The following is a 14528-nucleotide window of genomic DNA, read 5'->3' as shown; positions in this document are numbered from 1 at the left end:
TAAATTTATTTTTCTTTCATTTCTTAATGCTTTCTTGATTGCTATATTTTATTTTCTATGTTTTAGTTGATACTACCCCTAAGTACCACAGAATCAAGTTTATTTAGGAAGCAATCACAGGAAGGACAAGGAAATGAGGAAGTGAGAAAGGAAATAGTTTATTGTTGTTTTAAGCAATTAGAGTCACATGAATGCAGGCAGGACAAGTGTGAAGAACTGAAAATCAATTGTACTTAAAATCCTCCAAGGAATATATACAATGGATCTCAGGCTGTTGCACTGAAAGAAGAGAAAACAGAATTTTATCTGCTTATTCCCAGCCCTCATTGGATGGAATTATGTCTGAGGATGTTGAATTCCTGGCACTCTTGAGCTATCTTAGGAGCCAGCTAAGAAAGTTCCTATAGTTTCAGAGAAAATCCTTGGGCAAAAGTGGAAGAGGGTAAGACACAGAGGTGGTTGTGGTGCAAAGCTATCAGCATGTGCAGGAACCATCTACTGCAGATATGGTGAACGAGCAGTAGGCCAAGAAGATATGTTGTACAGGGTTAGGGAGGGTGTCCCTCCTTTACTCTACTAATATAAAACATACATGTATCACCTCTATTCTACAAATATATATCCTTGATATTTTAAAATACCTGGATGCATACATTTCCAATTACCATCAACAATAAAACACACTCAATTTGGGTTTACCAGACAATATCCAAAACACAAACAGGAACATATTTGAAGTCTGTCCACTTTGCATTCTACTGCTTTTTGGCAGGGAAGAGAGAATATAACCTGCAATTTTAAACCACTTACAATTAGTATTATTTTATAAACTCTCTTCCATAATTATTCATAATAGGTGTACCATGTTAAATAACCATAATTTTAACAGTTCACTCTAATTCATTATTTTCACTTAGTGTTTCAGTTGGTAACAATGTGACTACAAACAAAGAAATGGGTTATACATTCTATAAATGTTCTTATGTTTATAAGTACATATAAGTTTATATGTAACACAGTAATTACATATTTTTGTTGCTGTTCACAGCACTACTCCTTCAGTTCCTTAGATTATACTTCTTACCTTCTGATTGTTATTAGAACAAATCCACAAATTTGATTTTTTTTAAGATTTATTTATTTGACAGAGATCACAAGTAGGCAGAGAGGCAGGCCGAGAGAGAGAGAGAGAGAGAAAGAAAACAGTTTCCCTGCTGAGCAGAGATCCCGATGTGGGGCTCAATCCCAGGACCCTGGGATCATGACCTGAGCCGAAGGCAGAGGATTAACCCACAGAGCCACCCACAATTTTGAGCACCCCCACAAATTTGATTTCTTTACCTTATTTTCTTTTCTGCCTGGATGAGTTTTAGATGAGTATTAGGATAGGTTTTAAAAAGAAAAAAATAGGGGTCCCTGGGTGGCTCAGTCATTAAGCATCTGCCTTTGGCTCAGGCCCTGAACCATGGGACCTGGGATTGAGCCCTGCGTCAGGCTTCCTGCTCAGCAGAAAGCCTACTTCTTCTTCTCTCACCGCCCCCAGCTGGTGTTCCCTCTCTCACTGTCAAGTAAATAAAATCTTTAAAATAAATAAATAAAAAGAAACAAATAGAAATTTACATAGTTCAGCAAAATAGGTTGAGGTTTAAGTACATTTTCACACATCAGTATTGCCTGCCAAATGATGAGCTGCTTTCAAATTCAGAGTTTTCTGTATATCATTGTATATTAGTTGTACATTTTTAATCTTGACTCATTCTTCAGAAAAATTATTATTCATATTTTGAATCTTTATTATCTGTCTCTTTCCCGTCTCTCTTTATTCCGTTCCTTATGCAAAGTTCTACAAGAGTTTAACTTTTTTACACTTGTAACTTGTCCAATTTTCTGATCTTTCAATTTCATTCATTCTGCTATTATGGTTTTTTTTTCTATTTTTTTCTTTACTCTACCAGCCTTTTTTCTATGTCTGAGCTCCATCAGAGTCCACATCCCTTTTAATTATCTAAGAGCACAACATAAATTTCTTTAAAAATATTCCCACAAGTAATATTTTTCCCTCAAAACTATGGTCTTCCTCTACCTCAGAAGTTACATTTATCTTCTTTTATATAGAGGATTCTATATACAGGGTCTGTGTTTTCTTTTTTTTTTAATTTTGTTCACACGAAATTGAAGAGAAGGCACATTCTAGACCAACAGCTGCAAAGATGTATTTTACTTTATCTTAGTGTTTTCTTGGAAACTATTTAAAACCTTTTTCAGATCTCAGACTAAAAACTGGTTTCATGTTATATTATCCCTTTTGTGTGACCTAATGGTCTAATTTAGAACCATAATAGTCATGTTGTCATAGGTGAATCTCCTGTGAGAGGGGATAATTTTATTTTCCTATGGTCTATTTTCCATTTTCCACATGATGCAACTATCAAACTTTCTAATTCTGCTCTCTCCCACCCCTACTCCTTCCATGTCTGCAAATATCCTGTAATTATTCTGTTTTGTTGTTGTTGTTGTTGTTGTTGTCATTTTTAAGATGAGAGAGAGAGAGAGAGAATGTGAGCAGGGGGAGGGCTATGGAAGAGGGAAAGAAGCAGACTCCCTGTTATCCCAGGAGCCCCACACCAGGCTCCATCTCAGGACCCTGAAATCATGAACAAGAGTCAGGCACTTAACAGATTGAGCCACCCAGGTGCCCCCAGGTAATCATTCTATTTAAAACAAACATTCTTGGTCTTATTTTTCCTGTGTAACCTGATTTTGAATTTGATTGATCTATATTCATAAAGAATTTCTAACAGATTTCTCTCCTATTCTACAGCCTGCCTTCAACTATAGTCTTAATACAATAGACTAGGGAGGTATTAGTTTCTTCCATGATCATCTTTAATTCTTTTAATCCTATCTGACTTTCTCTGGAAAAGTTTATAAGAAATTCCCCCATTACCTTCATTTAGCATTGTCCCATTCTTGATGTTCCCAACATATGGATGGAATCTTTCCATATTTTTTTTTCTTTTAGTTTTTTTTTATGTATTTATTTGACAGACAGAGAGATCACAAGTAGGCAGAGCAGCAGGCAGAGAGGTGGAAGCAGGCTCCCCGCTGAGCAGAGAGCCCAATGAGGGCTCCATCCCAGGACCCTGAGACCATGACCTAAGCCGAAGGCAGAGGCTTAACCCACTGAGCTACCTAAGCATCCTGGAATCTTTCCATATTTTCTATAAAAAATGCTGCACTTACCTTCTGCTTTTATATTCTTTTGTTCATTTGATGGTGATTTAGCAAGGAGTGAAGATTTATATAGTGATGCTCAAATTGCTTCTCATCCATGATTCCTGTCTACTCCATATTTTAGATGTCACCACGCAGATGTCTCCTTAAGTCTCCATCTGCTTCCCATAAAAAGTCATTTTCAGATATTTGCTTTTTCTAGGTCTTTGGGGAAATGTTCTTTTTCTCTTTTGTTTCTATATGGTTTCTTTCTTCCTTTTTTGGGCTTTGTCCCCACCATTCTGAATGGGCGAAATCTGTGTCAGTCTATGGTTTGACAGGAACAGTGTGGGTGAAGTGTCATTGGTCCACTTTACTCTCCACATGGGAGACATTCTGATGGCTTCCCCATCTCACTTCTCATCTGAACATCAAGTTGCCTTGAAGAGCATCTAGTGCAGTTTGTGACACTTAAACATTCAACAACTTTAATTCCACAGGACTAAAATTAGATCTTTTCTGGCTCAAAGTGGCAGCTTTCTCTGACTAAGCTAGGACGTAAAATGCAGTTGGCTCCACTTCTCAGCAGCATAAAGCATGAAGACCTCTTCTGGCACACATAATCCCAGCCCTCTTCTGTCCCATCCCCATTAGCTTTTCCATATGTGACTAAGCACTTAAATTTGCCATAGGCTTTCACCTATCCCCTTCTCTATTGTTTTTGTTCTGGAAAATTATTCTCTGAAGGGATGTGGAAAGAGAAGCACTGCTGATAATGGACTAGTGAAGTCTTGGTTCTAACCAAGGTTAGTTTCCACTAAATTAAGAGTTTGCTTAGTTTATTAGGTTATGGTTTCTCTGCATTTTGATTTTTTTCAGACCTCAGAACATAGTGATGAAACAACATGGTTTCTCTATTTTCTTTTAGATGGGTCATTAGATTTACTCTAAATAGCTGCTAACATTTTTGCTTACAAATGTACTTTATTGAAAGTCGAGATAATTTTATCAGCACATCTAGTCTGCTCTTTGCAACCCAGAAGAGCTCAACTTATTGTTAACTCAGTTTGCCTATTTAGCCACTTTTTTCAGTCACTTGAAAATTTAATTAAATAATTACCACGTATCCTCAGTATACTATATTCTGGACATATTAGGATAATTAAGCTATTATTTCCTTTAAGAGATTTAGTCTAGGAGCGCCTGGGTGGCTCAGTCCGTTAAACATCCGTCTTCGGCTCAGATCATGATCTCAGGGTCCTGAATGAGCCCCACATCAAGCTCTCTGCTCACCAGGGAGCCTGCATCTTCCTCTCCCTCTGTCTGCTGCTTCCCCTGCTTGTTCTCTCTGTGTCAAATAAATAAATCTTAAAAAAAAAAAAAAAAAAACAGTCTAGTGGGGAAGAAAAGGACTTGTATATAAATAAGCCACAATATTTTATATGGATATTATGATATTAATTATGCTACATTTTCAGAAGAAAAAGTGGTCATTTCTTCCAAGTAGGATTTAGGAAAGAGTCAACACTTGAGCTAAGTTTAAAAAGAGAAGTAAGGTGCTTAAAATAACAACAACAAGAAAATGGGGCAATTGTGGTCAGAGTCCAAAAGGATAATTCACAGATTAATAACAATGTCTGGCATAAAACCGGGATATTAGAGGAACTAAGAGCAACTTGGCCTTATTGAATTATAAAATATGAGACATACCTAGCCATTGTTAAGGCTGGAAAGAAAAGGGTCCCTCAAAAATATGAAACTATAAAAGTAGTCCATTATAATATTATTACAACCTTCATCTAGTACTAGAGTTTTCTATACCTCTTCTCCAGAGATTGATTTGTTATAATAATTTCTACCACCATTTTTATAGTTATTCTATTCAGGAAATATCTGCCATATAAATCTTATTTAAAGAAACATTCTAGGGGCACCTGGGTGGCTCAGTTTGTTAAGCGACTGCCTTCGGCTCAGGTCATGATCCTGGAGTCCTGGAATCAAGTTCCGCATCAGGCTCCCTGCTTGGCAGGGAGTCTGCTTCTCCCTCTGACCTCTTCCCTCTCATGCTCTCTTACTCTCCCATTCTCTCTCTCTCTCTCAAATAAATAAATAAAACCTTAAAAAAAATTCTAAATATTTCTAGTTTGCCATTTTATGAATGACTAAATTTTTTTGCATTATTCTTTTCTTACTATCCAAAAATGTAGAAATATTAAAATGGTTTTGCTTTAGGTAAGATAGGTCACAAATATCTAGCCCAAATATACAATTCTCTATTTTCTAGATCTTAGCACAGATCACAATTTCTCCCTGCACTGAGGGACAAATGTTATGCATTGGCTGAAGTGGCAAAGCACAAATGTATGGCATATGGCATACAGTTGAGAAAATTAAAAGTGCTTACACTGAAAGGAGGTCATAACCCAGTGGGCATAACCAGAACTTGGAGGGTTCATTCCATTACTGGAATGTCAACTGAGAGAATGGCAAGAGAGTGTATTATACATCAAAAGTATTTACAATGTCAGTGAGATACAATTTAACAATAAAGAGTGAAATGGTTAAAAAAAAAACAATTACTTTAAAAATGCAAGGAATAAAACCTGAAGAATATGACAATGGATACCTGCAACAGACCAGTAGTATGAAAGGTGTGACAATGAAAAACTGTTAAGTCAACTCTTTATACACTCTAAATTGCTCTCATATTCAAAAGGGATTTCCAATTCTCCTGTTTTTCTGGGGTGAGGATAAATAATAGTGACAAACAAGCAATATCAATGCATTCCTAAATTATGTAGAAGACAACTTTATGACTCATAAAGCAAAATACCCTGAAAAACAGACTGTATTATACCCCTTACATAGCAGGAAAATAGCATTCAAGCTAGTATCCATAGGCTGCTGTAATAGAGAGCAGTGTTAACAAAAGTATCATGGCACACTTTTGTTGAGAGCTTACTATGAGCCGGGCACCATCCTAAGTACTTGGCATGCATCAATGACCAAAACAAATGAGGACTCTCCAAATGGAATTGAATGCTTAGCTGAGCTGGGCAGAAAATAAACAAGCATAATAACTAAGTGAATTATATCTTGAATTAATAATGATAAGTGCTACATTAAAAAAATTGAAGTGGAATAGTTTGGTAGGGGTGGGTACAGTGTCAGTGTAGAGGCAAAGGCAGTTTATAGCATTACACATGTCAGAGTATGTTTTACTAGTAACGTTGGACTTGAGTAAATATTTGGAGATACCCAGACCCCTGGCTGGTTCAGTAGGTTAAGCATCTACCTTTGGCTCAGATCATGATCCCAGGGTTCTGGGATCGAGTCTTACATTAGGCTCCCTCCTCAGTGGGGAGCCTGCTTCTCCCTCTGCCTGCTTTTTCCCCTGCTTGTGCTCTGACAAATAAATAAATAAGGTCTTCAAAAAAAATATTTGAAGGATGTGATGGAGTCAACCAAGTATATATGCGGGTGCAGGGAAAGAGCATCAGTGGCATCAAAGGCCACAATATACCATGATTAAGGTACAGCACAGAGCAAATGTTGAAGCACAGAAGAGGAGGACATAAGGGCAAAAGGAAAGGTGAGGGAACCTCAAAATATTTGGTGTCTTGTGGGCCACTAAGAATTTTAGCTTTATTTTAAAGAAAATGAAAAGCAACTACAGAATTTTGAGAAAGGAAATGAATGATATATCATATACTTTTAAAAGGTCAGGTGCCTATGGTGTTTCTAATAAGCTATAGGTAAACAAATTTGAAAGCAAAAAGAATAGTCAGAAGGCTATTGCAGTAACTTTAGGTGAATGAATGATGGCTCAGCCAGAAAGTAGCTATGGAGTTTGTGTTTGGATTCTAGATATGTATTGACAATTGCGTTAACACAATTTGCTAGTATTTTGGGATGTGAAGGAAAGAGATTAGTTAGGATAACAACATATTTTTGGACAGAATGACAGAATGGATGGAACTGCCATCACATAAAATGAAGAAGGTTGCAGAAAGCTGAATTTGGGAGAAAGCAGTTACAAATAGGGGCTTCAGGGAAGCTGATTTTGAGAAAATTATTAGATATTCCAGGAGAGATGGTGCACATGCAGTTAGACGTAATAGGCTGGACTTTGAGATATTCTGGGTTGGATATATCATTTGGGCATATCTGTAGGTAGTAACGAAACAAGATTAAGTCACTAAAGGAGTGATTGTTCATAAAGAAGAGAAGAGGACCACGGACAGATCTCTGAGATACTGAAATATTAAGGGAGTGTAAAGAAGAAACCAGGAAAGTAGACCACATAGTAGCAACCATTAAGACACACACACACACACACACACACACACACACACACACGTGTGGCATCCCAAAAGATAAGTGAAGAACTGTGCCAAGCAGGAAAAAGCTGCTAATAGTTCACATAACACAGGACTGAAAACTGGCCATTTTATTTAAAAATGTAGATATCACTTTTTACCTTAACTCAGTTATTTCCATGGAGTGATAGAGAGGACAGTGTATTTAGAGTGAGTTAAGAAAGAATAGACAATTTGAAGAAAGGATAAACAACTCTTGCAAGGAATTTTGACCCAAAGAAAAGCAATGAGATGTGGCTGCTGATGAATGGGATTTTGTATACCTTAATATCAGAGCCATATAATTATGCATTGCATTAACCAAGATCAACCAGGGAGGCAAATTATAGAATTATAATTGTAGAATTATATTATAAAATATTATACTATTATAGAATAAGTATTCTATAAATTATAGAATAAGTGTTTTTTGGAATATTATTTTTGTGAGGACTAATTATATATGTCAGCTTGGTTGGACTAAGGGACACCCAGGTAGCTGATAAAACATTATTTCTGGGTGTATCTGTGAGTGTTTCCAGAAAAGATTAGCATTTCAATGAATCAACTAAGTAGAGACTATTGCCGTCATGGATGTGACTGGGCATCACCACATCTGTTGAGAACCTGAATAGAACAAAAAGGTGGAGAAAGAGTGCATTTGCTCTCTGTGCTTGAGCTGTGACATCCATTTTCTCCTGCCCTCAGACTTCAGTGCTCTTGGTTTTAAACGCAGACTGAATTATACCACTGATTTACTTGGTTCTCCAGCTTATATTCAGTGGATCATGGGACTTCTCAGCCTCCATCATCATATGATATGATATGATATGATATGATACCATATGAAACACACATAAGGGCATGTGTTTGTGTGGGGGGAAGAGGGAGTTCCCCAGAGAAACAGAACCAGTTGGATACACACACACACACACACACACACACACATTCCTACACTCCCACCCATGTCCATCTCTACACACATTTACATAGCACATATCAGTTAGGATTCTCCAGAGAAACAGCACAGTTGTATATATGTTATATGTTGCATGTAGGATATGTTTCAGTTCTGTTTCTCTGGAGAACTCCAACTGATCCAACTGCACACATTTATGGAAGAGGCTGAGACAATATGTGTCCAAAAAACCAAAACAGAGTTGGAGTTAAACACTAACCAGCCTTCCCAAAGCACCCAAGTGATTGGATAATCAAAGCTCGAAAGGAAACCTGGAAAGCCAAGGATGGCTAGGTATCAGAGTAAGACCATAATGAAGAGCTAATGGAGAAGACGATGAAATCTTCTTTCTGCATCTGGTATTGGGCCTGGAGGCCAATAGGAATGATGGCCAGGAAGAAGAGCCAAAAAGGGAAGATGGAGGAAAGCTGGAATCTGCCAGAACTTCTTCATCTGTTTCACACCACAAAAGAGAATAAAGAAAATCTAGAACCTACAAGAACCTATATACCTGTCTCACACCACAACTGTTCCCAATGACCTCCAAAGAATGACATCTGCTGCTCTACTTCAACTTTCCAAAAATCTCATGCAAAATTCTCTAACCTGGAGCAATACATAGAAGAGGTTTCTGCAACATTTAGTCACAGCTAGCCAAACTGATCCAGTGCAAAAGCACACAGATGCTGACGTAATAGAGACAGCGAAAAATGATGACATGGCAACAGACAGGAGATCTGCACCAATGTCCTTGAGTAGGACAGAGGGTACCATAGCTAACACACAAGTGAAGGACTTACATTTACAACAAAGTAAAGGTGTTTGGGTTTATTAAAACTTATTTCCAAAAAATAGCAATCATCTCTGCTGAGTGCACTGATAGCAAGTATTAAAATCAAACACGAAAATCATGTTAGAAAATGTTTGGTATATTTTAAGGGATAATTACCACTTAGCTGCATACAAATCTTCATAGGAGGTCAGTCACTAATAGCAAGAAATGTTTTTGTTAATGTAGCTCAATAATTTTATGGTGTATGAAATGAAGTTTTAAAATGAAAAAATAAAATGTTTATTTCTAAAGATTAAAAAACCTTTCATCAGGCCCTGAATGTAACTGCCATCTATACTTTGAAGAATCCCATTTGTTTTCATTTTTTCCCTACAGTGGGTCACTCTTACAGTCAGTATATCCAATTGCTTGTTTGACAGCTCTACCCCTAAATCCTCAAAAGCAGCTCTGATTCAACCTGGGCAAAACTTTAGATCTGTAGTTTTCTGTATATTATACCTCCTCCAGTTCCAGCTCTTTAGTTGTAATCACCATTCTTTCAAGCCAGAACTAGAGTAGCACTCCTACCTTCATCTCTCTGCCTCTTATTCAACCTTCCATGTATATGCCTAATGTTCCTTTTACCTCTTACCATCTCTAGAATCTGTTCACTTACCTCAATTTATATAACATTGTCATCCTAGTCAATGCAACCTAAAACTCTCCCAGATTATTAAAACAGCCTTGTGTAGTAGATCCCCTTCAGCCTGTTTCTTCACTCTTACCCTAGTACATTCTCCTCACTACATCTAATAAATTTGTTGGGTGTTTTATTTGTTTTAAGAATTGGAATCATGCCCTTGTTGATAAATGGAATTCTTTAATGTGTGTTTTCATTGCTATCAAAATAATTACCACACTTTTTAACTAGAACTACCCATCTATGTGTGATCCAACTCATTGAACTCTCCAAACAGGAACAGTGGGAGAAAAATGAGGTTGTGATGTTTTTAACTCTTTAGTGAAAGATATAACTACATTGTGAGGATCTATTTTTTATGTTTGTAGAAAAGGGAAAACATTATGTTTTCAAATTTATGTAAAACCACCAGTTTGGTAACTGAGAAAAGTTTTCTTCACAGACCTTGAAAGTAGTAGTTTTCAGAGTCTACAGAGGACATTATCAGATGCTTTGGGCAGGGGGGTTGTGGGGGGAGACTAGAAAAATAAACAGAAGTTCACAAAGTCAGTGGGTTTATTGTAGGCTATGTCTAATTTTAGAACATACTAATGTTTAAGTGTCAAAGAAATATATAAAGTATGTAATACTTAAACTTTCTTATGCTTGAGAGTTTTTGTTACCAGAAGGCATCATAGAACAGCAGCTCTATAGAATACTTTTGGGAATGCCACCCTAAGCATTTGAGGAGGAAACAGAGGCCTGAGGAAGTTAAGGTTAAAATAGTCAAGAGGATATCAAATAGAGCCTGGACTGTGCTATGGGTATTAAGGGGTGGGTGATGGGGCAATCCCATATGAAGTATGCAAAGAAGGAAAGTTTGTTGAGCAGGGTAGGGCAAAAGCAAGTAGAATTAGGTTACAGGGAAGAGTTGAAGAGGCTCACCATCACTGTCCCAGTCATGAAAGGAGGAAAGAATTAAAGAACACCAAGTAACCCATAAATACTCAGTGCATAGGAAAAAGTAAACAGTTTTGTTTCCTGGATATTTAAGCTTGACACTTGGTTTATGACTTACTTTATATGTTCTGCCTTTATGCCCTTTTTTTTTTTTAAACAAATGAGCCTCAATGCTCAGTGGTGTTTTGTTTTTTTTTTTTTTTTAATATTTTATCTATTTAACAGAGATCACAAGTAGGCAGAGAGGCTGGCAGAGAGAGACGTGGAGGCAGGATCCCTGCTAAGCAGAGAGCCCGATGCGGGGCTCGATCCCAGGACCCTGGGATCATGACCCGAGCCAAAGGCAGAGGCTTAACCCACTGAGCCACCCAGGCGCCCCATGGCCATTATTTTATAACTAGATCGATCAAACCCAGATTATGGCAAACTAACTGAAACACAAGCATACATTTTCTAAAGAGGAGTATCAGTGTAATACATTCTTAAAGAGGAGAAGCACTGCAAACAGTAAAATATAACACAGAATTTAAAATAGGAAAAAAAAGGAATGTGGGCTTTTGAGGACCTTGTTTTGATACATTTGAAGGGGAAAAAAATAAGAGCAAAATCACTTTTTACTTAAGCAGTATGAGACTCAAACATGGCTTAAAAATAATCTGGGAATGTTAGTCTCAATTCCACATATTTAAAATAAAAATATATATGGCACTTCTAAGAAGTATGGACCTTGTAAAATTCTAGCAGCCCTTCTAGAGAAATGAGATGCATGGCATTCTAGAAGATGCTCTAATCATTTCCTTAACTTTTTCAGTAAAAATGGAATGCCATATTGTGTAGTTATTTAAAAAAAAGAGCTTAAACAAGAAAAAGACAATTCAAAGAACTTCTTCACAATGAAGCAGCCAATTCTGTGATTATTAAAAAAAAATTGTGTCCCATGTTTGTTTCCCACATGATTTGCACAGAAAATATGTAGGCACTGCTTTCTGCAGTATTTCATCATAAATTATCCCATGAATCATAAATTATACCTTCCAGTGTTCAATTCCCATTTTCACTGTATATATAAAGTTTCCACCTCACTGATCATTTACATCAGAATGAGAAAGAGAAGTCCTTCTGCATCATCAGAACACAGAAATAAATATACATAGATTCTTTTTATCTTACTTTTATATACATGTAAAAAATATGATCAAAATTCAAAATATAGTTTATCCGCACTAATTGCCATAGGACATGAAGTTATAATACGAACTTACACATAATCAAACAAAGTTCTTGAATCAAAGGACAGATCTTTCAGATAAAAATTCCAAAAACTTCTATATGGTTCACCATGCCCTCTAACAAGTAAAAGTGATCCTGCCACAAACACTGTATTTTTTTTAACTTATCAAATAGCATGAACTCAGCTGTACTTGGTATTAAAGGTACATTTATATGTCTATATATTATTTTTATGAGAGAAAAATAGGAGATTTTGTTTCCTTGAACAATTTTGTGAGCAAACTCAAAATGTTCCAAGATAATTGATGATAGAAGGACCAATAAGTACTCAAACCCACATAGAGCATAGTCCAGACCTTATCCCACCAGTTTTCACTAATCACATCTTCCATGAAATCTTTTATCAGGACTACTAACAAGTACAAAATGGCCAACCTGAGTTTCACCTTCATTGCCTTCTCAAAGTAGTTTTTTCTTTCCTCCAGACACTCTAATGAGCAGTGAAATGGTGCAAAGGTAGACATCAAGAAGTACAGAGGGAAGAGGTAATGGCCTGTATAAACTGAAAACTATAGACTCAGTTCCTGGGTAATTGAGTATTGGTGAGACTTGGCAAAAAGAGAGCCAGTAGCTATAATTCATTTAGACTTAAAAGAAACTCTCCTTCCAATATCAAAGTATAATGAAGAACTGAGTACAAAATTTGTTGCCAATTTAGGATTATAGCATTCAGTGATCCATCCAAGGACTAATGTTGTCCATCATGAATATGAGAAAAGGGCATATAATGGGCACAAATAACTGTTCTAAAGGCAAGTTTACAGGAGACAAGCAATTACAACCTGATTTTATAGATTGGCACCAAAAACACTTTTGTCTTTTTCTTTATAACAATCAATTCAATAGAGTCTTTTCTATTAATGAAGGCACTGTTCTTTGAGGATACAAAGATGTACTTCTGCCCTTGAGATTTTAAAATATAGTGGGGGATGTAACCATGCACTTAAGTAACTTCAGTAAAGAGCACACTGTTTAAATTCAGAAGAGTGAGCAATTAATTCAGTAAAAAATCCTACTACGTACTTGCAGGATTGTTTGAAGTTCCACATACCTAGCATAACATAAAATATTTGTATAAAGTAGAAAAGGACCATAAGGAGAAAAAATATCAACCCATTCCATTCCATGTAAAAATTTTAGTTATAAACCTACTATATGCCAAGCATTTTGTTAGATAAGAGATAAAGAAAAAAGATATCACTACTGATAACATTGCAGTTGTGTAAGGAAAATGAGACAGGTAGATACATAGACCACTGTATAAATGTTTACAAATCCAAAAAAATATATTTTATGACTTAAATTTTCTACACAGAGATATAATTCTCTCTTCTCTAAGTTGTTTTTTTTTTTAAGATTTTATTTATTCATTTGAGAGACAGAGGCTAGAGAACACAAGCAGTGGAAGGGGCAGAGGAAGAGGGAGAAGTCTCCCCACTGAGCTAGGAGCCCAACATGGGGCTCAATCTGAGGACCTGGAGATCCTGGCCTGAGCTGAAGGCAGACCTTAAGCATCTGAGCCACCCCGGTGCCCTGTCAATTCTTCTGTAAGTTGATAGAAGAATAAATTTACAGTAATTCCTAAGTTGTACAAGTAACCTGTGTTGCAAATTCATGGGAATTTCTCTCTGTTGGTGCCCAGACTTAGTCTGTAGTTTTCAGGAAAGGGATTATTTGGTCAATGGTGGCCAAATGTGACTGCAAATCAGAGCTGTTTAGGGAAATTAAAAAAAAAAAATGATAGATTCCTGAACCCTGCCACAGTCACTCTGTGGACCACTTCACAAACCACTGGCCTAGGCCATGTGGAACATCTAAATTTTGACAAAAATGAAGAGCTGCTACCAGAAGGACTGCTCTGTGGATTAAAGATGGTAGGAACCACACGGAAATAAAGGATGTCATCACACATCACCATATAAATTCTCTCACTCAACACTTTCCCCATACTTCTGGTCTACTTCCTGTACATTTCCTTCTCTTTTCTTCCTGTGGGAGACCTGAGAGCCATAATTCATCAAGAATTAAAGAAAATGGCAGTCCAGGTTAACATTCTATCTATACACTGGGAAATTTCTCCCAAGGGAAAACACTGACTACAGGAATTCCTTGAGAAAAAAAAAATGAACATAAAAAATTATTTCACACCTTACACTAACTTCACTTAGAAAATCATGGACTTACTAAGCATGAACAAGAGAGAAACTGATTAATTCCTGAAGAGGGGAAAAAATCAGCAATGTGATCCATATTCAACAAACATTTTTAGCATCTCTCAATGCTTAATATTATTGAACC

This window comes from Lontra canadensis, unplaced genomic scaffold (genome assembly GCF_010015895.1).
Source record: "Lontra canadensis isolate GAN:19392208 unplaced genomic scaffold, GSC_riverotter_1.0 scaffold19, whole genome shotgun sequence".
Classification (NCBI taxonomy): domain Eukaryota; kingdom Metazoa; phylum Chordata; class Mammalia; order Carnivora; family Mustelidae; genus Lontra; species Lontra canadensis.
The sequence above is the reverse complement of the archived record's forward strand: the minus strand, read 5'-3'. Positions refer to the sequence as shown.